The sequence below is a fragment of the Canis lupus genome, chromosome 11 (genome assembly GCF_011100685.1).
Source record: "Canis lupus familiaris isolate Mischka breed German Shepherd chromosome 11, alternate assembly UU_Cfam_GSD_1.0, whole genome shotgun sequence".
NCBI lineage: Eukaryota > Metazoa > Chordata > Mammalia > Carnivora > Canidae > Canis > Canis lupus.
In genome coordinates this window covers 17968023-17993526 of record NC_049232.1, presented here as the reverse complement: position 1 = coordinate 17993526, position 25504 = coordinate 17968023, and the positions used below count along the sequence as shown (strand labels likewise).

The 25504-nt window shown below is 37.3% G+C and overlaps 1 long non-coding RNA gene across 1 annotated transcript in view; it reads right to left on the bottom strand.

Moving 5' to 3' along the window:
• LOC111098014 overlaps positions 1-23117 on the bottom strand; it is a 195761-nt gene extending 172644 nt beyond the window's left edge. The window contains exon 1 of the long non-coding RNA XR_005366646.1: positions 23050-23117. This is a non-coding gene — a long non-coding RNA (uncharacterized LOC111098014). The remainder of the gene's footprint in view (positions 1-23049) is intronic.
• Positions 23118-25504: the final 2387 nt, after the last annotated feature.

The window sequence follows — 25504 nt, the reverse complement described above, 5'->3', positions numbered from 1 at the left end:
TACTATTTGACTCTTTACAAAAATACTTCCTGACTGCTAATCTAAAGCAAGAGTATTCCAAGATCTTTATTCATTTTTCCGCCATTTTTCAGTACCTACACACTTTCAAGTTAGATCTTAATTATAATTTTTATCTCTTGTTATTCATCTATATTAAGCTAACTTAAGGTTCTACCTTGAATTAAAACTTTCTAGTATCAATATTATCCATTACTTAGTTTCAGTTACAAGTAAGTGGTATGTCTTTGCCCATCCTAACTTTCATCTTTTTTAATTCAAGTGTCAATGTTCTTCAGCCAAAGAGACCAGTAACTTACCTATAGTTGAACAAAGTTGGGTTTATAACTTGTTGGAATGTGGAGACCACACACCATGATGAACCATGGAATGTCTCAATAAGAGGGTATTACAGAATTTTGGTGTATTGGAAGAAGGCTCAAGGAAGAGGTCTTGGCTAGGGATTAGATGATGCCACACAGTGGAGGAAATTTTATAACTTTATCTTAAAAATTCTTATGTAATAAAAGAATGAAATGAAGCTAACCTGTAACTGATGAAATGACAAGAGTCAGTCTTATTAATCATTTTAATCATGGGAGGGAAAGGTCTATATTTTTTGTAGTTTGGGCAATGTTCTCTTTTTTAAAAATTTTGTATTTGGGCAACATGATATAGTAGTTTTGTTTCGGTCTTGATCCATATGGTGACCAATTGATTTTGTGATGCTTGTGTTCCATGCAATTGTTAGGTTTAATGGAAGAATATTTTAAACTACTTCTGAGAACAAGTCTAGATGTTCCTGGTGATACTATAGTCTAGATGGCATTTTTTTTAAAAAAGGCAATTAAGAATCTTCAAACTATTTTTTAAAAATGGATAAGTACAGACATTTCCAAATAACCAAAGACTTGAGAGAACTCATTGTTAGCAAACTTGCCTCATGAGGAATACTAATGGAAATCCTTCAGGTAAAAAGGAAATGGTATCAGACAGTAAGCTAAATCCATGAAGAAATTAGGAACCCCAGTAAAGGTATTACTTAGCTAGATATAAAACAAAAATCTGAATATCTTTTTCTCTTCTCTTGACTGATAAAGAAATGTGCAATAAAAAATAAAACTCTTTTATAACTTTATTTTAAAATACAGTGTTTATGGAAGAATACCACAAAGGATAAGAGAGGGGAAGGAGCTATACTGGAACAGAGTTTATTTCACTTCAGTTATGTTAGTATCCACCTGAAGCAGATGTTAAATTAACATGTATATTATAATCCTCAAGGAACCATTGAAAAACTAACTCTTCCAAAACTATTTTTTAGGTGATACCCCAAGTAGATATATGTAATCCAACATAAGCAGTAAAGGAGGAACAGCAAATAGCAAAATGTTTGACATAAATTCGAATATACCCATAATTATTAAATGCAAATGGAATTTTCCAATTGAAATGCATAGATTCACAAAATTGAGACCACGTAAATATGATACATCTGTACTCTCTGTCCAAGATAATTTCAGTTTTAATGACACAAAGAGACTGAAAGTAAAAATATGAGGAAAGCTCTATGAACCTAACAGTAACCATAACAGAGCTGTACTGGCTATGCCAGTATTAGAAAGAAAATACACAGTTCCAGACCCCAAAAATTCAAAAGTGGTCAATTCAACAAAAATATAAAATATATAAACATATGAATCTAACACACTATGCTCCCCAAAAAGTAAAGAAGATGACAAAAATGGAGAGAACTAGAGATTTCAATACTACATTATCAATAATGAAGAGAGAAACTAGATAATCAGCAGAGATATAGTAGGCTTGAGCAACATTATTCACCAACCTTACCTAATGGATATCTCTAGCATACTCCATCCACTGCTGGAAACATACATGGTTTTCAAATGTAGATCAAACATTCTCCAAAATAAAGTATATAAAAGACCATAAGCTACGCCTCAGTAAATTTTTAAAAATTAAAATCCTACAAAGCATGATTCCAAATCAGCAACAAAAGGAAATTCATGAAATTCACAAATATTAGAATTTAAACTATAGCTTCTAAATAACCCATTATGTTTCTATTGATAGGAAATACCCACAAATGCCAATTTTATATAGATAGATGATAAATGATTGCCTGGAGCTGGGAATGAGGACCAGGATCTATTGCAAATGAACACTAGGAAATGTTTTTAGACAACAGAAATGTGCTCAAACTAGATGTGGTAATGGTTAGGTACTTACATAAACTTAAAAAGAAAAACCATGATTTTTTAGCTTAAAATGGAACTATTTTATGGTACATAAGCCATATGGTATAAAACACTTCTAAACAATCCATAGTTCAGAGAAGGAATCAAAAGGGAGATTGGTACATGTTTTCCTTTAGATGAAAATGTAAAGACAATATATCAAAATTTGTATGGGCAGCCCGGGTGGCTCAGCGGTTTAGCACCACCTTCAATCCAGGGCATAATCCCGGAAACCCGGGAGTGAGTCACACGTCAGGCTCTATGCATGGAGCCTGCTTCTCCCTCTGCCTGTGTCTCTGCCTCCCTCCCTCCCTCCCTCTCTCCCTCTCCCCCTCTCTAAATAAATAAATAAATAAATAAATAAATAAATAAATAAATAAATAAATAAAATCTTTAAAAAAAAAATTTGTGACATGCTGCCTACACTTCAGGAGTCTTTATAGCAATAAGTTCCTATACTGGAAAATAAGAAGGTATGAAATCAATAACTTAAGCTTCCAAATGAAAGCTAGAAAAGGAGACAATTAAACAGAAATTAGGAAGATGGAAGAAAATCAGAAGGATAGAAGAATCAATAAAATAGAAACAAAAAATAGCAAAAAAAAAAAATAAAGAAAAATAAAAAAATAAACCAAAAGCTGGTTCTTTGAAAAGTTCAATAAAATTGATAAGCATTTGGGCAGCCCAGGTGGCTCAGTGGTTTAGCCCTGCCTTTGGCCCAGGGTGGGATCCTAGGGACCTGGGACCAAGTCCCACGTTGGGCTCCCTGAATGGAGCCTGCTTCTCCCTCTGCCTGTATCTCTGCCTCTCTCTCTCTCTCTCCCTCTCTCACACACACAAACAAACAAACAAATAAATAAATAAAACCTTAAAAAAAAAAAAAAAGCTTGTTTAAAAAAAATTGATAAGCATTTGGCCAGACTGAAAAAGAAGGGTATCTACCATATCAGAAATACTGATGCATCTACTTTATGCATCAATACATAAAGGCATGAAAAAGATGAGAAAATATGAAAAACTTTATGGAAAACTCAAAAACTTACTAAATAAATTCCATGGAATACATACACCAAAGCTCACCAAAGAGGAAATAGATAGCCTGAGTAGCCTTACATCTATTAAAGTAATTTAATTTATAATTTAAAAGGAAAATTCTGCATCCAGTTTGCTCCAATGGTGAATTCTACTACATATTTAAGGAAGAATGCCAATTCTACATGCAAATCTTGAAAAAATTGAAGAGGGAATACTTTCTAACTTAATCTACAAGGCCTCAATGACAACATCAGACAAAGACATTGAGACATTGCCAGAAAATAACAGACTACTATTTCTCATGAACATAGATTTTCAACAAATTAAGCTTTATTAAAAAGCTTAAAAATCATGACCAACTTTGGTTTTCCCCAGGAATGTCAGGCTGAGCTACTGTTCAAGATCAAAAGATCTATGAATATAATTCACAGTATTTGATAACTAAAAAGAAGAAACCATATGATCACCTCAATTGTCAGAGGAATATTCGACAAAAAAAGATCTATTCCAAATTTTTAAAATCTCGGCAACTTAGAGATAGAAGTGAACTTTCACAAAATGGTAAAGCACATCTGCAAAACATCTGCAGCTAAAATCATAATGAATGGTCAAATACTGTATTGTTCTCATCAAGTAAAAGAGCTCCTAATCACCAAAGCAGGAACAATTTGAATAGTTAAATATGTAATATTGGATGATTAACCAAAGTATAAAATAATTACGTGAGTCCATAGTAATAAACCATGTAAATCAATACATATGGAATAAGACATGAATCTCATGTACAGGAAACTTCTAAGTAATTGCCATAGGTATTACCTCCTTAAAGAGTTGGAACCCAAGGACACCTGAGTGGCTCAGTGGTTGAGTATCTGTCTTTGGCACAGGTCATGATCCCAGGATCCTGGAATCAAGTCCCACATCAGGCTCCCTGCAGGGAGCCTGCTTCTCCCTCTGCCTCGCTCATGAATAAATTAATAAAATCTTAAAAAAAAAAAAAGAGGTGGAACACAACACACAATGCATAAGTACAGATTAAGTGATTTGCTTCTACATGACAGTATGTAAAGCAGAGAAAAATGGACTTTTCAGAGGCAAAAACTGAGAAATACTATGTTAGCCAGGTGATCAAAATTAATATTAATGATAATTCATGTTAATAGCTATGTTTCTTTGATATCGTAGATTGAGAACCACTTCACCTCTGAAGTTCTACTCTGGAAATCCTCAGCTATAGTGTAACCATGAGGAAACCAGAACATAAATCAAAATGAGACATTGTCTAAAATACCTGATCAGTTCTCTCAAAAGTATCAGGGTCACCAAATACAAGGCAAGTCTGAGCAACAGTTACAGCCCAAAGGAATTGAAAGCGATATAACAACTAAATGTAATGTAATATTCTGGACTGGGTCCTAGAAAAAGACATTAGGGGAAAACTAGTAACTTTCAAACTATGGAGTTTAGTCAATCAACAATAACAAGAAATTACTGATATGTACAACAATGTAAGCATGATGCGAAGTGAAATAGTAAGACACAGAAAAGTATACATTGCATCATTCCATTTGTATGAAATTCTAGGAAAGTTCTAACAACAGTGACAGCAGAATGACTGCCAGCAGCCAGAAATGGGGGGGGGGGGGGGGGGGGGGGGATGGGACTGACAGCACAGACACTAGCAAAGTTTTAGTCATTGAAATGTTCTACAAGATGAACCACCGTCGTAGTATTTACTAAAATACATACACTTGGCAAAATCAATAACTATATACATTAGATCTTAATAGGACTGTTTTTAATAGCCTTTTTATTGTCTTTAATACTCTTAACATTTAATGAATTTCACAGCCTCAAGTGAAAAGCTAATACAGAAAGATGATACCAAGATGATGTAAGCATGTTGATAGAAATAAGGTGGCATGTTATTCTCAATATTCAGGATAGTTGCCTGACAGCACAATGGGGATAGGATTTTAGGGAAGTCTTCCAAGAGCCTCTGGAAGAGATTTTACTATTCCATCTTTTTGCATGTTTTATGGGTGGTCAGTTTGTTCTAGAAAGTTATTCTATTTTCTTTATGTGGAAAACCAGGGAAACTAAGTTTTTCTGAAGAACACAGTAATTTAATAGAATATGATGTACCTGCTATTTGACCCTACTATACATGCTTCAGCCAGATGGCTAAATTAGTTATTATGTGTTAGTATAAGGAATTCTAATTCAATTTGACTCATGACATTGTTAAAGGAGGGTGAGACTTTAATGATTTGAGGGAAAACCCTGCAAATGAAGGGGCAATTACTCTTCCAAGTTCACGTAAACAGAGTTTGGCTTGCTGTGAAGCTTGTAAGTTTATCACTTTCTCGAATGTTCCACTAGTACTATAAATAGTCCTTCTTGGAATGTACTTATGTGGTAGTTTTTTTTTTTTTTTTCCTTTTTCCCCCTTACTACTTTCAACCACCCTATAGCAGTTGGTTTCAATGAACAATTTGAAAGTCAGTAGATTATTTTCAAAAGAAATGTTCAGCATTGATTTTGAATCCTCTGCCTGTTGCTTTGTGTCTTCTTACTGCTTCTATCCCATAATAAATCTACTTGCTTTCCTCACACATAAAAAAAAAAAAAAAAAAATCACCTCTTATTTTTGCCATACAGCCATCCTCCCAGTTCCCCCAGGTTCATTTAGTGGAGTGACTTTTTAAACCCTTCTCTCCTTTGATTTTATATACAATTTATCAAGGGTTTCACACTCCTTACCCAAATCTAAGCTCTTACCACATATCCATATTCATGAGATGCCCATCCTTCTCCTGCCTCCATTTCTTCTGTTCTAAAACACCCTAAACACACGGATATAAGACCTTTTAAGTATCTTTACACTGCTACCTTTTCTCCATACAAGAATCTGTACTTCCATTGCCTGCTATAATAAAGCCAAACTTCAGAGTCCAGCATGCAGTGCCTTATATAAACTTGTTAAGTTTTTTTATGTATTTCAAGAAAATTGGTTTCATTTTCCCATTTGGAGTTTAATGAAAACTAATTTTAACATGTGATTCTCACAAGAAGTGTATACAATACTTTTTTTTTAAAAAAAACACACAATCAAACCAATAAGCAAAAAAAAAAAAAAAAAAAAAATCAAAGTAACTTGCCAAAAGTCATTCATTTTGTAAGGGAATAGAGTTATTACTCTATTCCAGGTCATTCTGACTCAAAAGCCTATAGCCCTAACTATTTATACGCTACTGCCTCCACATCAAACCTGCCTTTGTAGGAGTCATTTTGTCCACCTAAAATTCCTCTTCTCCTTCAATCTTGTCCAAGTTGGCTTTAATTTAAATAGCCACCTGGCTATGCATTCCTCTCCCTGACTCTTATCTCTGGGCTTATGTACTTTATCTGCTTGCTGTTGTTTATAGGTCATTTGTAACTTACCTGTAGAAGATACAACTTTGAGAATTATGGAGGTCTTGTACAGACTGTAGCCCTAGCATTTAGTAAGGTGGCTGGTCTACTGAAAGTAATCAATAGGTCACATTAAAAAAAAAAAAAAAAAAAAAAAAGGATCAAGGGTGCCTGGGTGATGCAGTCGGTTAAGCTACGCTTTTGCCTTCAGCTCAGGTCATGATCTCAAGATCCTTAGATCAAGCCCCCCCTGCTCAGTGAGAAATCTGCTTCTCCCTTTCCTTCTGCCCTTCACTCACCTTCCGACTTGTGGTTGTGCACTCTCTCTTACTCTGTCTCAAATAAATAAATAAAATCCTCTTTAAAAAGGATCAAAGTTCTTTATTTTTATGAGCTTCTGAGTTCTCTGAAACCCTGCAGTGGTTAGTACACTTCTCAGCACACAGTTAATACTCAGTATAGGTAAACTGCTGGTTCTATGCAGCTATTACTTTTAAAAGACTGTAGCTGTAGATGTCATTTCCTTAGAAAAATACCTTCAAGTTGTTTGAGTTCTTTTGGACTTTAGTGCTTCATTTCATTAATGTATAAATGTTAGGTAAGCAACTGCCTGAAAAAGATTTCAGAGGCTAGAGCTACTCTTAAATCCAACATACACGTGGCTTTGGCAACTTATACTTCATGGAAATGAAATGGAATTTAAAAATGGCCAACAACTCTCTGTCTCTCATGAATAAATAAAATCTTTAAAAAAAAAAGAATTATCTTTCCCCAGTAAATAAAAAAAAGTGGCCAGCAAATAATTGAACATATAACCAATAGGAAAATCATTTTACATTTATGAGTACCATCCTTTTAAGATCCAACAAGGTGACCACCATTGTTATTTGTAAGGAGACATCCTAACATAAATGGCTGAATAACCAAAAAAGGCTAAGGAGAAATATTTGCAACTACATAGCATTTTATCCTTCCCACAATGATGTCATTTTCTGTTTTCACCCTTAAAACATCGTAAGCCAGGACAGGTATTATTATCTCTATTTTACTTGTGTTTTTTTGAACTCAGGAGATTAAGTTATTTTTGCTAAGTGATGAGACCAACAAGAAAGTACATCTGGGGGATCCCTGGGTGGCGCAGCGGTTTGGCGCCTGCCTTTGGCCCAGGGCACGATCCTGGAGACCTGGGATCGAATCCCACGTCGGGCTCCCAGTGCATGGAGCCTGCTTCTCCCTCTGCCTATGTCTCTGCCTCTCTCTCTCTCTCTCTCTGTGTGACTATCATAAATAAATAAAAAAAAAAAAAAAAAAAAAAAGAAAGTACATCTGGGACCTGGGGTCAGGTTTTCTGAATTGGAATTCAATATTCTGTCATATTTAAATATTGCTGCACTTAACAGTCAGTAATTCATTCACAATTGCTTGTTTTGTGATCAGGGATGTATTTGTTAAACAGCGCTACCACCTGCTGGTAAGTTTTCCAATAATGCACATAACAGCAATTTTAAAAGGGCAAAGAAGTAAGATAACCAATTTATTATTACAACTCCATTTATCTACTATGTTTCGTCATTGCACTTCCTATTGTGCTATCCTATCCTCTCAGGCACTCTTTATAAAGCAGCTCAGCGAATCTTCCAAGATTAAGCATCCCAACATTTCTTTTCTCAAGAACTATTATGGATTAATTTCATCTACCTAGTAAGAGGGTTCAGAAGACACACATTTCACCAGTAGAGTGAGAAGCCATCTTGTAAGGGGAGTCTCAGCATCCTTGAAGAGCTCTATGATTGTTCTTATCTGTAGACCAGAACACATGGTGGAAACTGCAGGCACTGAAATGGGAAATCTAAATGCATCGGGAGTAATCTGATCATGGGACGGCAGGGGCTAAATGACAGTACTCAACCACCAAAGTCAAGGTGGAATGGTTATAGTCATGGATTTGAGAGTCAAGCAGTAATCACCGTAGTCTGACTTATGTAAAACTAGGATATTGGCTAGCTACTTTTAGTGTTCTTACAAGTAAAATAGACCAGAAGCCTATTAAATTCTTATTGAATCTGTATAACCAAAAAAGTTGTAGGTTAAATGAAGAAAAGTCTAAACTAAAGCTCAGAGAATTATGGCTCCTCATTCCCAGAGGTAAATCAGTTTATACACCTAAACCCATTGATGAGAGGAAGCCAAACCCACTACAGCAAGGACCCCATTATACTATCAGAAATTTATACTGTATTAATATTTCATTCAATCTTCAAAAAAGGGACCTCTTGCCTTTTGTCAGGGTACCTGTACATTGGAGGAAAAGAAATAATCAGAACTTTCAGTTACTTTTGGTAACTACTGGACACTGGCTCTGAATTGGAATTCCAGGAGACTGTGGTCCACCAAAGTTAGGGGAAGTCAGGTGATCAATGGAGTTTTCGCTTTGGTCCCTCTCTCAAGTGACTAGTGGTCCTGCCCCAATCCTGTGAATATTTCCTCAGTTTTAGAATGTATGATTCCAGTAGACCTCCTTAGCAACTGGTGGAAATCCCAGATCCCAGAAATGCCTGACTGATGGAGGGCTATAACTTAGGAAAACTCAAGTGAAAGCCATTTGAACTGCCTCTACATAGGAGAATAAGGCAAAAGAAATAGGACATTCCTGGAAGGATTGTAGAGACTGGTGCCATCATCATCAGGGACTTGAAGATAAAGAATCTCACACCACATGCTGACTCAACTCTCTCATTTGCTCTGGGCCAAAGACAAATGGTTCTTCAAGAATGACAGTGGGAGGAAAACAAGAATGACAGTGGATTATTCTAAGATTAACTAGGTGGTACCTCCAACTGCAGCTGCTGCACCAGATGTCATTTCATTACTTGAGCAAATTAACACATCCCCTGATATCAAATATTCAGCCACTCATCTGGAAAACAGCTTTTCTCCATTTCTGTCCATAATGTCCAACAGAATTTTTTTTCAAGTTGCAAAGCCCGTAACACACCTTCACCTATGTAAACCTGTGATGTTGGCTAGTTAATCTTGGTCTTACCTCGGTTGTATCTCACGACTTTCCCATCTTATGTAATAATTTAGTTCAAAGATACTGACCGCTTTTACCTTCTATAAGGTAGCACACTGGTCTATTGTATTTCTGACACTAGGTTGATTACACTTCCGTCATGTAAGGGGTATGTCTTGTCCTTACTAGAATAGATCCTCACTCTAGATATGGACTTGCCTTCCCTCCATTCAATGCTTCTAGCAAAACTACCTGCCATAGATTTACAGAATACCTTATCCATCATCATAGCATTCTACACAGCAATGCTTTAGATCAAGGATCTCATTTTATGGCAAATCAGTGCTGTTAGGAGCCCATGCCCATAGAATTCACCAGTCTTACCATGGTCCTCACCACCCCAAAGCAGCTGACTAGACTGAACAGAGTAACGCAGTTTTGAAGACTCAGTTGCACTGTCACATAAATAGCCATTCCTTGCAGATCTATAACAAGGTTCTCTAGAAGGCTTTATATGTTCTCAATCAATATAGTGTGCTATTTTTTTCCAAAAGCCGGGATAAACAGTAGAAGAAATGGCAGTGGGACCACTCAGTATTACTCCTGATATCTACTACCAAAATTTTTTCTTTGTGTTCTTGAGGAATATGTTCTGCTGGCCTAGCAGCGTTATTTCCCTAGGAAAGAAATCTACCAGAAGACATGAAAAGGTGTTCATTTAACTGGAAGTTAAGACTGCCACTGGCTGGCCACCTTGGGCTCCTCATGCTTTTGAATCAACAGGCCAAGAAGTGAGTTTTACTGTCAAATGGAGTGATTGATCTAATGCCAAGAAAAAACTGGACTACTGCTCTAGAAGGGAAGGTAGAATAGGTCTGGAGTACAGGCAATTCCTTAGGGCATCACTTAGTAGTACTGTGTCCTGTGATTAAGATCACACTACCCCAATCCAAACAGGAGTTCTAACTGCCCAAATATTTCAGACATGAAATAGTGGGTCACCTCACCAGTTAAAGAACCAAGGCCAACTGAGGTGCTTCCTGAAGACAAAGGGAATATGATCTGAAGAGGGCCTGAACAGAACAAAAGGCAGAGGAATGAGGGATTGGCCTCTTCCCCCTCCACCCCCACCCCCGCCTGATTATATGAACAGTGACATCCTATCTTATCCCTTTTAGTCTCAGACCAGATGCATAGCATTAGCATCTCTGTCTCTCAGGCCTTCAGACTTGGACTGAATTACACTACCAGCCTTCCTGGTTCTCTAGCTTGCAGATGACAGATGTGAGACTTTGTAGCTTACATAGCCAGGTGAGCTAATTTCTATTAATAAACTTCCACATATAGACACCCATATACATATGTACACATATATACATATCTCATTTTTTCTGTTTCTTTGTGGAACCCAGAGTTAAACTAGGTCTCTCTTCTGAACATTCTAATTTTGTCATTTCTTAGAAGGAATCAGAAAAAAAAAGTATTCTTTTAAGTAAGCACCCCAAATAATTCTTAAGATGAAAAAAGTTGCAAAGCTCAGACTTAAGCAGATAATTCATACTACTTCTACCCATAGTTGATTTAGACAGTCTGATCAAGTCTAAGAATGCTTCCAAAATTCTTCTCAAGAGAAATATGAGGGCAATAGCAGAATCCAATAACTAAATTTCTCAAAGAACCTTCCAGTGTGGATGTAATCTTTCCAGCGTAAAAATTTTTTTGATAACCATAACATTTATTTATGGAAGACAAGCCAATGCAGTAATTGAAAATATTGGGAAAGTGAAAATATTGGGAAAATCTTGTTTTATACAGTCAGTATTGTTACTATTCTAATTAGTTATTCCACTATACCATAGAAGAATTATAAATATATATGTATATATACATATATACACACACATATATATACATATATTTACATACATACACACACACACCTTACTAAATTAAAAATGTCAACATCGGTGGATTTAACAAAGTAATATTTAAAGTGTCTTGAAGTAGATTTATCATCCTAATCCTTTACCCACTTACAGAGTCTGACTAAACAACATCCGTGCAGAAAAATAAAAAACCAGGAGAAATTTAAGAGCTTCCTGGCTGTAATTGTATTAGTAACAGTTCTTTGGGCACATCATTCAAAACCCTGGGGTGGGGGCGTTGTTTTACTGACTGGTCCCAAGTATTAAGATTCGAGAAAAAAAAAAAAATCTCCATTTGAACCACAAGAAAGAAGAAAAACCCTTCATCTTTGAAGCCATATTCCTGCCAAATATATTAGGTCTCTCAATTCACGATAAGCAGATATTTCTAGTTCTATAATTTAAAAAATAGTGTCTTTTCATTTTTGCTTGCCCCTTTTGAAGTCTTTCCACAGAGCCCGTAGATCACATTGAAGAGCAATAAGCTTGACCAAAGGAGAAATTCAGTCATCTCTATTTTCCATTCTTTCTCTCACTTCCAAAATCCAACCTATTGCCAACATTCTTATTTTTACCTCCTAAGCATCTTGGATTCTGCATAAGTTCTCTCCATCCCCACTGCCATCTAGCAGCCTAAATTCCTGGTCTATTTGACCAGGATTACTGACACAGCCTGCTAAGAAAACTTCCTGTGTGTCATCTTGCTCCTGTCCTGTTAATTCTCTATCTTTGAAATCACAGTGCTCTTTTCAGAACACCAAATAGATATTGATTATGTTTTACTCTCTGCTTGAAATTCCTCAAATCCTTACTATTTCCCTTAGGAAACTGCTGGTTTAAAGTGTGATCTGTGAAGCTGCAGCATCAGCTACACCTAGGAGCTTATTAGAAATGCAGGAGAGCAAGCTCCACTTGAAAGCTAGTGAGGAAGACTCTATGGTGTAATAACATTCCCAAGTGATCTGAATGCACATTAAAGTTTAAGAACCACTGCATCAGGATCAAACCCAAACTTCTTTACAAGGCCAGAAAGCATCTTCATGAAATATCCTCCACTTTTTATCTGCTGTTGCTCTTGACAAGCCCCAACCACCCAACAAAGATGCTACAAAGTCCCTGCCATCTTTTCCATAGCACCCTAACTCCTTGCTTGCTGACCTTTTAAATCTTTTAAAAATGATTCCCCTACAGAACTTTTCCTGGTAGACTTAAATGTTTCAACTAGGTACTATAATGACCTTTTATGTGTCCTTATCATAGAACATCTCTCAGTATTGTAATGGTGTCCTCCAGACTACTAGAAGTATCCCAAAAATAGAAACCTGTTTAAATCATTTGCTGTTGTGTATGTAACACCAAACAACAGTCATCAATCCATGTGCAATACATATGTGTTCAAAAGTTGAAAGGGGGAAGAGAGGTTATATCATAGCCTATTTGGTTTTTCTTTTCCTGCCACACTATGCGTAAGAGTAATTTTGTGGGCTGTTTTTAAATTAAAGGAAATCTAATTCTGGAAACCAGGCTGAATGTAGTAGAACACACTCAGTCTCTTGCGTGCATTGAGGGAAGAAGAGGCAATCCAAAAGGTCGTATCTCAAAAGGAAGATAAAGCCAAAGCCAGGTCAAATGTACAAAGATGCTAATCTGAAGTAGCAATACAGGCACTAACATATACATCAATGGGAAAGACACTGAGTAAATTCTATGGAACAAGCTGGTTTTCAGTGGGATGGATAATAGGCAAAAATTTACCAAGTCAAAGAATAGAGCTTATAGAGAGAAGTCTGCAACCTTAGGCATGGATTGTTCAAGGAGTGAAGAACCCAACAGTTCAAAATGTTATGCTTTTCTGTTCTCTCTCAAGATCTTTTCTCTCCCTCCTCATCTCATTTATTTCATTATAAATAGCTGCTTTTTTCTGCAGAGAAGGATTTCACACTCCAAGTGGCTTGTATTTTTAAAATGCTGTATACTCTACAGAGCTATGTGGATAGGAATTACTGGATTTCCAGAAGAGGATGCTAGGAAGTCAGTGACAAAAACCAAGCTAGTTATTATCAAAGCCTGGACAGTGATTATGGCAGTGAAGGTGGAAATGATGGGATACACCTGAGTGACAGGCATGAGAGACAGGGCTGATGAAGGAGATTATAAACTAAAATAGAGCCTCATTGGTGATCTTCTTTAATACCATAATATCTGATACAGCTAATACATTGCTGAGGGAATTATAAAAATAAAGTATTCTCTTCCTAGGCCAGTGCTCAACAAGGGAAGACATAATCCAGGTAGACAGAGCATAAAGATTGTGAAGCCTGATGGTGAAAAGCCAGACCATTTCTAGACCACCATCTCTCAAGCTCTCCTGAGGCTGGAGATTAATTCCTATATTAAAGGCCCAACTAATGAGAGAGGACTATAATACCAGCCAAGGAAATTGAGGGTGATGGTGATCAGAAATAATTTTTTTCTATTCCTCAGCTGAGATCTTTCTAGAAAAAAAAAAATCTGGGAAGTTCATGAGTTAAAAAAAAAAAAAAAAGTTGAGTGGGAAACACATTGTCTTCAATGCTCAGAGAATTCTGCTTAAAAAGCTGCGTAAAAATAAATAAATAAATAAAAGCATTCACAGCTGTGCACATGTGATCCTGGAAGACCGAGTCTTCCCAAATCCAACTGTGGGAAAGAAAATTCAGGTGAAACTGGATGCCAGTCAGCTCATGAAGGTTTGTTTAGATAATGCATGGCAGAACAATGTGGAACATGAACTTTCAATGGTTTCTCCTGTTTGAAAGAAGGTCATGCACAAGGACCTTCATTTGAAATCCCCAGAGTTTCAGCTTTAAACAAAGATGACAAAATATCCTTCACCAAAACAAAACCAAAAAACCCCACCAGCATTTACATAAAAGCAATTTCACAGACATATCAGAAATTAAAGCTTTTTCCCCTGCAGGAGATCGATAAAGGCCCAAACAAGCTAAAACATGTTCATCCTATATAAACTCTTATCAATAGGTACGGTGATCAAAAAAGGCTTAGTAACTAAGAAAATGACTTGTAAATGTTTAGGTTAGTATTTACATCATTTTGCTTTACTCTTTTTATATCACCAAGAAAACAGCTGCAGAGAGATCTTATTAACACATCTATAACACCCCATTAATATCACATGCACTCAGCACAGATCAAAAGCCAACCCTAGAAAGGAGGACCAATCCCTAAGGGAAGGCCTACTTTAAACATAACCTAAAACAAATTAAAACCAAGTCCTGAAAGATCACCACGGAATATTTTGAAGATTTACCTTGCAAGTAAGAGGGGCTTGAGAAATACCCTGAGCCTTCCAAAGATTCTGAGAAAGCATTAAATCAAGCCTACACAAGTCTTAAGTGTTCGATTAATAATCACTGCATACAAGGGTACCTGGGTGGCTCAGTTAAGCATCTGCTCAGTTCAGGTCATGATCTCAGAGTTCTCCAATTGAGCCCCATGTTGGGCTCTGTTTCTCCCTCTGCCTCTGCCCCTTCCTCTGCTCATGTGCCCATTAGCAAGAGCTCTTTCTCTCAACTAAAGAAAATCTTAAAGAATTAACTGCATTTCTATGTTTTCTCAGTAATGTGCCTTACACATTAAAAAATATGCTAGAACTACATAAAGTATTGTTAAAAATAGTTTTAAAAAATTATTGGACACCTAATCTAAATTGGCCAAGATAGTAAATTTAGTGGACAATATTTAACATAGGAAGTATAAGTTTGCTCAAACGATTAGATGAAAGGACGTTCAAAGAACTAGAAGAAAATATAGTCTTAATGAATGAACAGATAGGAAATAACCAAAAAATGAAATTTATCAAAACTAACCAGGAAAACTCTGGTTTCTAACCACGAATGGTTAATTTTGAGACCATTTCACTTTCTCTGTGATTAGAAAAGTAACAATACATAAAGGTGATAGATATTATACATATTTTAGTTTAACATTTCGTTCATTACCTTCATTATTTTTCTAAAAGCACCATCTCAGGTGTTTAAGAATTTTAGATTTAAAATTTAAATATTGGCTAGAAAGTTTCAGTTTGTGTGTTTTTAATAAAAAGTTCTCAGTTTTCCCTAGAGCAGTGTACTTTATAGGTAATGAAATTTCCCTCTATCCTGTCAAATATAACCTTTACTTCCAGGGAAATATAATTTGTGTCTGTGAGAGAAAGATTCTGGGAATTAAGAGTGGGAAACATAGAAGTTGACTGAGATCAATAAGTATAGCAATTATTGATTTAAAAGTGAAATTTGGGATGCCTGGGTGGCTCAGTGGTTGAGCATCTGCTTTAGCCCAGGGCATGATCCTGGAGTCCTGGGATTGAGTCTCGTGTCGGTCTCCCTGCATGGAGCCTGCTTCTCCCTCTGCCTGTGTCTCTGCCTCTCTCTCTATCTTTCATGAATAAATAAATAAAATCTTTAAAAAGAAAAAGTGAAATTTATCATTTGTCAATTTTATGTCTTAAACCCATTCTCCTTAAAAAGTTAGCATGAAATATAAAGCCAACATTATCTCATTAAAGAAGTGCAGACTCGATCCCGGGACTCCAGGATCACACCCTGAACCAAAGGTAGACGCTAAACTGCTGAGCCACCCAGGCGTCCATTGTGATTTTTATAATCATACAGTTTTTTGTATAAATCCCCCAGATTTATTATTATGATGTGTCTTATAGCCCATTATTTAATGCTGAAATTTAAAAATGGTCAATACCTATAGTTAACTACCTTAATTTGTAATACCTTTATTTTTAGTAATTTATTTTTAATTTTTAGTACTGCTTAATTGCAAAACTGAGTAGATTTGGAAGCAGCTCAGCATAAATATCCCTGCTTCCAGGTTAGCATTGGTTCACTGATCCAAAATAGACAAGAACAGGATGTAGATCAATGTGCCCTGGGAATAGTAATTTACCTGTTGAAATGTTAGCTTCAGTTACCAGAGAAGCTAAGGAGAAGGAGCTGTTGTACCCAGAACAGTGACAGTTTGGTGGAATGTTCATACTCTAGTAACCTTTGACCCAGAGGGCGTCTGATCCAAAGCCACTCCTCTGTGTGCAGAGGTTCAACAAGTCAGACATTAGCATTTTCTGCCCTCCACAGCTCAGAGCAGCCAGAGGGTTTCAAGGTCGCATCGGTCAGTTGCGATGCGACCTTGAAAGAGTTTTAGCCAAACATAAAAGGATTACACAGTTATTTCTAAAATTATTAAAAGCTTCTGAAATTCAATAGTGGAAATCTTTGAGAGAACAAAAGAAATTGGGATTGTGTTAGATGGGACACAAAGAACATAAAAACGCTAGCCACCTGACACCTCCACAAATAACCAGTTGACAATGTGTCCTCCCACTTGGCTGCACCTCCCCCACTCTACCCCACCCTATGTGAAGCATTTATGCTTGTTTTTATTTTTAAAGATTTTATTTATTTAGTCATGAGAGAGAGACACACACACACAGAGGCAGAGACACAGGCAGAGGGAGAAGCAGGCTCCTCATAGGGACCCTAATGCAGGACTTGATCCCAGGACCCCGGGATCACATCCTGAACCAAAGGCAGATGCTCAACCCCTGAGCCACCCAGGTGTCCCTTGTTTACTTGATTTTAATTTCACCTGCTTTTATACCTGTCACTAACACTAATTCAACAGTACAATGAAGGAGGTGAATGAGTGACCAGGCAAGTAGAAGATGCTGAAGCATAATGGAGCAGGAAGTTTTGAGTAACTAGCAAACTTAGGCTCTGCCTTTCAGTGCAATGGACCAAACGATATTATTGAGACCATGGTGATAGAAACACACTCATGTGCCCCATTCTTCTGTCACTTTCAACTTCACCGTAAATAGGTGTCAGGTTAACTTGTCAACTCAAGGTAAACCTCTAAAAGCTTCTGCCAAAATCACAACTTTTAATTACTCTCCTGTTTACTTCACGGATTCCTTTAGAGAACAGGAAAAACTCCTGGGCAATTGGGAAGACATTCATTGTGCCGCCCACAATGTACAAAAAGTTAAAGATCTATCCTCTCCATCCCGTGTCCCATTTAGCAAGGAATTGCAGAGGTGCAAAACTAGTTCCTTAAAACTAACTGTATAGGGCAGGAAACAGGTTGTAAGCAAGACTAGCAGCTGGTGGGGTGGGATAAGACAGACACCTTCTCACCTCTCTCCAAGCAAGAGAGGGCTGCCAAGAGGTCAACCAATGTAGTTTCAAACACAGTCTCCTTGTAACTTTGGCTCTCACTCCACATGGAATCAACAGCACCTCTCTCACTATTTCCATGGAACCTTGTACCTGTAGAGAGTCATTGTTTTACCTCATACTTAGTCTTGTTTATTCTAAGTTGCAATCAGCTTTACAGTTCAAGGATAATATCTAATTATCACTTTTGTAGTCAACATAGTCCTTTTCATATAGAAGATAGTAAGTGTTCACTGAATAAACACGATGGGTTGTTGTAGCACCTGGCCTGAGGAGTCCCCCAGGCACCAAATGTTCCCACGTTGCTTTTCAAAAAGCTGATTCTTATCTTCTAATGTAAGAAGCAAAATGCCAATTGTTTTATGGTTAAAAAGTAATTTCAGCATCTTGCCAAGGAATTGTAAGACACTGAACACAGGGCACTTAAATGTTATAAAACTACATGAAACATGCATGACTCGCTCCACCTAGGAACCTGTTCTGCGCAGCTCATTCGAAACACATATTAATCACTAGTCATACTCTAAAGGTGCTTTTCTCAAAATGTGTACCCATAACTCTATTTTTTAAAAAAGATTTTATTTATTTATTAAAGACAGAGAGAGAGAAAGAGAGAGAGGGAGAGAGGCAGAGACACAGGCAGAGGGAGAAGCAGGCTCCATGCAGGGAGCCTGACATGGGACTCGATCCCAGGACTCCAGGATCACGCCTTGGGCAGAAGGCAGCGCTAAACCACTAAGCCATCCGGGTGGCCCCTCTTTCTACTTTTAAAAGACTTACACATAGACTGAAAAAGGCACATAGACAAGTTTTACATTTAATCACAACTTAAATGAAGGTAAATTTAAAATACAGGTATTAGAAATTACATATACTTACATATACACATTAAATTACATATACTTCACACAGTATCAACTAAATCCCAGACACTGGATTGGATTACTCAGGTATATAAGTATATATTCTCTAAGTTGGAACTTGCAGGGTGCCTGGGTGGCTCAGTCAGGTGAGCATCTGACGCTTGGTTTCAGTAAATGTAACTTACCAGAAGACCAGTTATTTTATAAATTAGTTAAACACAATATTTTGCAGGTGGAGAAGTAAGGGGAGGTGAAGAAGTCTCAGTGGTAATCTGTTTTCAGAAGTCAGTAACAACTTTCTATCATAAGTGCTCTTACAAACTCAAAGTGGAGAAGGAGGGGGATCCCTGAGTGGCGCAGTGGTTTGGCGCCTGCCTTTGGCCCAGGGCGCGATCCTGGAGACCCGGGATCGAATCCCACATCAGGCTCCCGGTGCACGGAGCCTGCTTCTCCCTCTGCCTGTGTCTCTGCCTCTCTCTCTCTCTCTCTCTGTGACTATCATAAAAAAAAAAAAAAAAATCAAAGAAGGAGAAGGAAAAGATATTTTTGTTATGAATAACTGGCATAAAGAATATCTTTGAAGTTAAAAAAAAAAAAAAAAAAAACACAGGTAGGCTTATCCCTGAGAGAGGTAGCATAAAGAAAAGGGCCTTGGCACAATCAGTGCTGGATGTGGTCTTAGTAAAGTTTGCAAGTTTGCAGATGATCACAGTAGACATGTTTGGATATTCAGGTATCTAACTGAGGAGGGAGTACTCCAAAGACTGTAGGAATAGAACCAGTCCAGGTGAGGTCAAGTTAGTGTGGACTCTAATATATTTTTTTAAAATATTTTATTTATTTATTCATGAGAGACACAGAGAGAGAACCAGAGTCATAGGTAGAGGGAGAAGCAGGCTCCATGCAGGAGCCCAATGTGGGACTTGATCCCAGACCCAGGATAATGACCTGAGCTGAAGGCAGACGCTCAACCACTGAGCCAAATAGCATCCCTGGATGCTAATATATTTGGAAGGAAAGGGATCCACCTCCAGAGTCCATCAGCAGTATAAACCAGGATAGGGAGCATTTCCATGGTACCTAACACGCGGCCCCAACACTGGACAGTGGTCATGGAAGTCATAAAGGAGACAGGAGAAGAAGGAAAAGAGAAAGCTGTTACTTATAGAGCACCTGATCTGTGACTTATAAAATACACTGGGGAAAAAAAAGTATTTCATAAGCAGCAATAGCATTATACATTTTTTTTCATTATAGGTTGTTTTTTTTAAAAAATATTTTATTTATTTATTCATGAGAGACATAGAGAGAGAGAGAGAGTGAGAGAGAGAGAGAGAGAGGCAGAGACACAGGCAGAGGGAGAAGCAGTCTCCATGCAGGGAGCCTGAGATGAGACTCGATCCCAGGTCTCCAGGATCAGGCCCTGGGCTAAAGGCGATGCTAAACCGCTGAGCCACCTAGGCTGCCCTCATTATAGGTTTTTTTAACCTTAAATAGTAAACTGGTGAGAAAATACTCAAGTTCTAGAGATATGCATATATGTTGGTATTCTTGTGAACTATTAAAGATATCAGTGTATTTTGGCTCTTTAACTTATCTTCTGACACTGTTACAAAGGACAATAACCAAACTCTTCCATCAAGAGCCCTTTGGTGTCTCTGCCAGACATAGAGCCCAGATGGAAAAGATCATGTAATCCCAATCCTGGAAAGACATAAAGCAAAGTTTAAAGGTTGTACCAGTTCTTTGGTTAATTGCCCATAAACATTTATACAATTAATAAAAATGTTGATCTTGTGTTATGTGAGTCCTTTCTTTATCCCTAGACATACATTTTATAGGTTAAGAAAATGTAGTAAGAAAAAAATTTCCCCAAGAGTCATCTTTCCTCTATCAACCCAATGAAGTGAAAACATGTCCCGCCTGTTTGAGAGGGCCCGGAGTATACATCCTGCTGTTTCATGGTTATTTAATTATGCAATGACTCATCAAATCTTCATTTAGTCAGAGAATTATAAAAAAGCAATCATCATGAAATCAACACTGAGGATAAGTTATACCAAGGAGCAGGATTTAGAAAAGTAATATTGCTGTTTTTCTTCCTTGCTGGCCCCTAAGCCTAGCATTCTGGATGGTGGTCAGGAATCACTCACCAGTGCGAATGATGAAGAATTTTCAAGATGTGTTGATGGAACATTGAAATATTCTCAGTTTACCTCTGCCTGCTGGCATTTTTCTGCATCTGCTTATGGTCTTTATGACATAGAAGGTTATTTTAAGAACAGAAGAAGTTTTAGAAATGTGTGGCAATGAAAATGAAGTCCTATTCAGATGACTCTATGAAGTAGACAGCAATAAAGATCTTGACTGTGTCCTGCTGGCTGCGGCACAGATGAAGCAGTTCTCTTGAAATGGTGCATTAGGCAAAGTTGGGAGCCAAGTCTGGAATCCAAGAATCTAAACTACTACCTTTAAGAAACCCATGTGCCTAAAAACATTGGCTACAGGGCAGGTAAACAGGACAACATGCAACCTAACCAGTAGCCCAAGATGGGCAGGGGAAACTGGAATAGACAAGGGAGCTCCTTGATGCATAGGCTTGCCTCTCCTCCTCCTTCCCGAGGCCGTCAAGCAACACAAAAATAAATGAACTTGTAAGGGTAAAAGAGAATTGTAGGTGATCCCCGGGATATTAGAGACTAACAGTTTCGTGCAACTGTTAAAATATATGCAATATGCTAACGACAATAAAGTCCACGAGGGAGTTAAAATGGAGATGAAAGCCAATCTCTCCAAGGGAAACCCGGAACAGCCCAAGCTCAGTGCATGCAGCATAGAGCTTAGGAAAGAAAAGAGCAGAATAAAATACAAGTTTCATTTTGTCTTTGTATGGAGCAAATACACCACCAAATACACATAGGATGAAAGAGGGAGGGGTAAGCTAAGACTCTTAGCTTCTTGTCAAGATCTGGAAAAAAGGGCCTGGAAAAAGCTATAGCACTTTTATGGGTATGAATATCCCAGAAGTCTTCATTCTAGCATTTGAGAAACTCCTAATTTATAAGGAAGCTCTCTGGCTCTGACCACACAACCTGTCAACATGACTTAACTCAGAGAAAAAAAGACATACAGACATTACACTCAGCATTCTCATTCAGAAGAGAGTCCTAATGAATAAAGCACATATATGTATATAACAGTAACCCCTATCATCATAGTTGTGGGTTTTTTTTAAGATTTTATTATTTTTAGGTTATCTCTATACCAAACATGGAACTCGAACTCACAACCCCAAGATCAAGAGGCCCATGCTCTACCAATGGAGCCAGCCAGGCACCCCTTTGTGTGTGTGTGTTTTTAAAGATTTTATTATTATTTTTCTTTTTTTTAATGGATTTTTTTATTCTTAAATTTGAGCAAAACAACCACTGATTATTGGCCATATGAGGATATCCAGCAACAAAGAAGAGATACACAAAGTGATCTTGATAAAAAAATAATTCAACAATGAAAGAGATTTTTTAAGTATGATAAGCTGCCCAGATTCTAATTTTTCTTAACATATATTGCATCTTACAACTGAAATCTGTTCATCAGGTCTAGAATTAAAATGGTCCAAATTAGAATAGGAATCAATGCACTCTAAGATGTGTGCCTTCCAATGAGAATATCATGACTATATTCAATAAATAGAAATGACTAAATGCTTAGACAGATTTAGGTATTTCTCTAAGAAAAATTGAAGGTCTTTTTTTTATGAAAAGATTTTTATTTATTTATTCATGAGAGACAGAGACAGAGAGAGGTAGAGACATAGGCAGAGGGAGAAGCAGGCTCCCTGTGGGATCTCAATTCAGGACTTGATCCTAGAACCCCAGGATCATGACCTGGGCCAAAGGCAGAGGCTCAACCACTGAGCCACCCAGCGATCCCAAAAATCAAGGGTTAAATAAAATTTTGACCATTTTTTTTAAACCAAATTTGAAGTTAAAGTGAGTTATACTATGCTCTGATTTTTCAGGAGTGGAGTAAGAGAAAGTAAAATTCACCTGACTTGTATGCTCAGAACATAAGAAATGGAATCCTAGCACGTATAGAGATTTTGGAGTATACATGACAATCGTGTCCAGTACTTTATTGCTCTTCTACATTTAGCTTCAATCCATAGACAAAGCATGGAAGGCTGTGTTGACAGCAAAAAGAAAATGTGTTTCGGTATTTATATTAATAATTGCCCAAATTCTAGGAAATTATCTATTGCTGTATAACAAAACCTCTTAGTTCTTTAAGGCCACTCACAGGTCTGAACCATTTGATGCTCTCCTAACACGAGGCTTACTTCTTCAAATCCACCATGAAAATCTCCCTTCTGTCTCATAAAGCAAAATGCAGTCACAGGACAGACTATGTCATCACCTTCACTACTTCCCCATTATGTTCACAAGCCCCGCCCTCATTCAAGGCAAAGAGGTTATACACAGTACATATACTACGGGGTGGGAACCCTGGGGTGATCTTCTAACTCTGCCTACTACACTATTTAACAATCTGTACCAGTTCGACATAGTGACTAGTTTCCAAAGAATTAAGAACAACAAAAATAACTTAACAGTAGACAGACCTGAGAAACACTGCCTCAACCAACAGTGAGAGCTAAGACCACCAGGGATTTCATGAGTAGGTCATGTGCCCCTGATAACAATGTGATGTGGACATTTTACTGACGTATATTCTTCCTGAGGTCTCATAATTCCAGTATCATCCTAAGGAAAATCATGGTACACTCTCATTAACACCTAGTAACACTCAAAATCATCAAGGTCATTGAAAACAAACAAAACAGACAAATTGTCACAGACCAAAGGAAAAATAAGGAAACATGAGGAGTAAATTCAATTGTATCCTGCCCTAGAAGCTCGAACAGGAAAGGGACAGAAGCACAGACACTAGGGAAGTACTAATAAAGTCTGGTGTTTAGTTATTGGTAACGTACCAATGTTGGTTTCCCACTTGTGGCAAACGATAGAGTAAGATGTTAACAGTAGTGCCAACTGTACTATCTCTGCAATGTTTCTGTAAATCTGAAACTCAACATAAGTTCAAATAAAAAGTCTGATGTTAGCACTAGTATTTACATTTGACATAGAGAGGACAGAGAAACTGCTTAAAGCTGACAGGATATGTGCATAAGAATATTAAGTGGAAAATACAATCGACAGAAGAGATAACCATCATTTTGGAAGGAACATGAACAGGGTGGGTGGGTGACAGCACATACAAGGTTATCAGCAGTCACTTGTAAAGGGATATAACTACTTTGGAAATCATTCTGGCAGGCTCTACTACATCTCTGTGAAGGTACTACTTATGACCTAGTTATTCCATTCCTACTCATCTACCTCATGGAAATCTATGCGTATGTTTATTCAAAGACACATGAAGATTGTCTAAAGTAATCCTATTTGTCACAGCCCAATGTGGAAACCACACAAATGTCCCTTAATATGAGAAAGTGGATACACATTTTCATCAAGTTCAAAAAGACTTCATCTGCTGTATTAGAAGTCAGAACACAATTTACTCTCAAAGGGAGGGAGAAGGGAGGAAAGCAAAATACAAAGAGTGCTCCTAAAAAATTGGTAATATTTCTTAATTTGCTGGTTACGGGAGTTTGGTAACTTTGTGAATTCATTTATGAATGAATGTTCAGGTAGGATAGGCATGTTTTTGCACATCAGTTAAAAATTTTTTTTTAAGGTATGGGGTTTAGGAATTGAGGGATTGGGGTGGGAAAGAATTGAGCAGTCATGTAATTGTTGTAACAGACACGTTCGACTATTTCATTTTTCAAACTTGTGCTTTAAAATTTGAATTTTAAAGGGAGGCCAGGGGTTTATCTATTTACCCTTTAATCTCTGGCATAAAAAAAAAAATCTCTGGCATAAAACATACCGCCTACTTGATAATAGGTACTCAATAAACATACATGGAATGAATGAGTGAATGCAGGAAAAGATTAAGTAGCAACTTCAGAGCTATAGGAAATGGCAAATCAAGAGCTCTGAGAACATCAAGTGGTTTCAACAGAGAACCAAAAATAGTTTGGAAAATAGACAACTCTTTGTATTTGACTTAAAGACATGAAGGGAGCCATTACACACCTATTAGAATGGCTGAAACCCAAAATACAGACACCCCCACAGGCGGGCAATGGCATGTATCTGCAGCAACTCTCTCTCTCACTGCTGGTAGGGGTGTCAAGTGGTAGAACCACTTGGGCAAACAATTTGCCAGGGTTTTTGTTTTTCTTTTTTTCTCTCTCTTTTTTTATACAAAACTAAACATATTCTCACATGAACCAGCAAATGCACACCTTTATAGTCACCCTAAGGAGTTGAAAACGCATGTCTACACAAAAGCTGCACATGGATGTTTATAGCAGCTTTATTCATAATTGCTAGAATTTGGAAACAACCAGATGTCCTTCATAGGTGAATGAATAAAAACTGTCAATCAGAAAATACAATGTTATTTGGGGCTTAAAAAAAAAAAAAAAAGAAAAGAAAAGAAAAAAGCTACCCTGGACTGAACTGACCAGGAACAGATCAGTTTTCCCAGAGAAAACTTCAACATTTATTACTAAGTACAAAGGGTTGATCTGAAAGGCCAAACACACACACTGTAGGATTCCAACTATTACAATCTAGAAAAACACAACCATGCAAACAAAAAGATCAGTGATTGCCACAGAGTG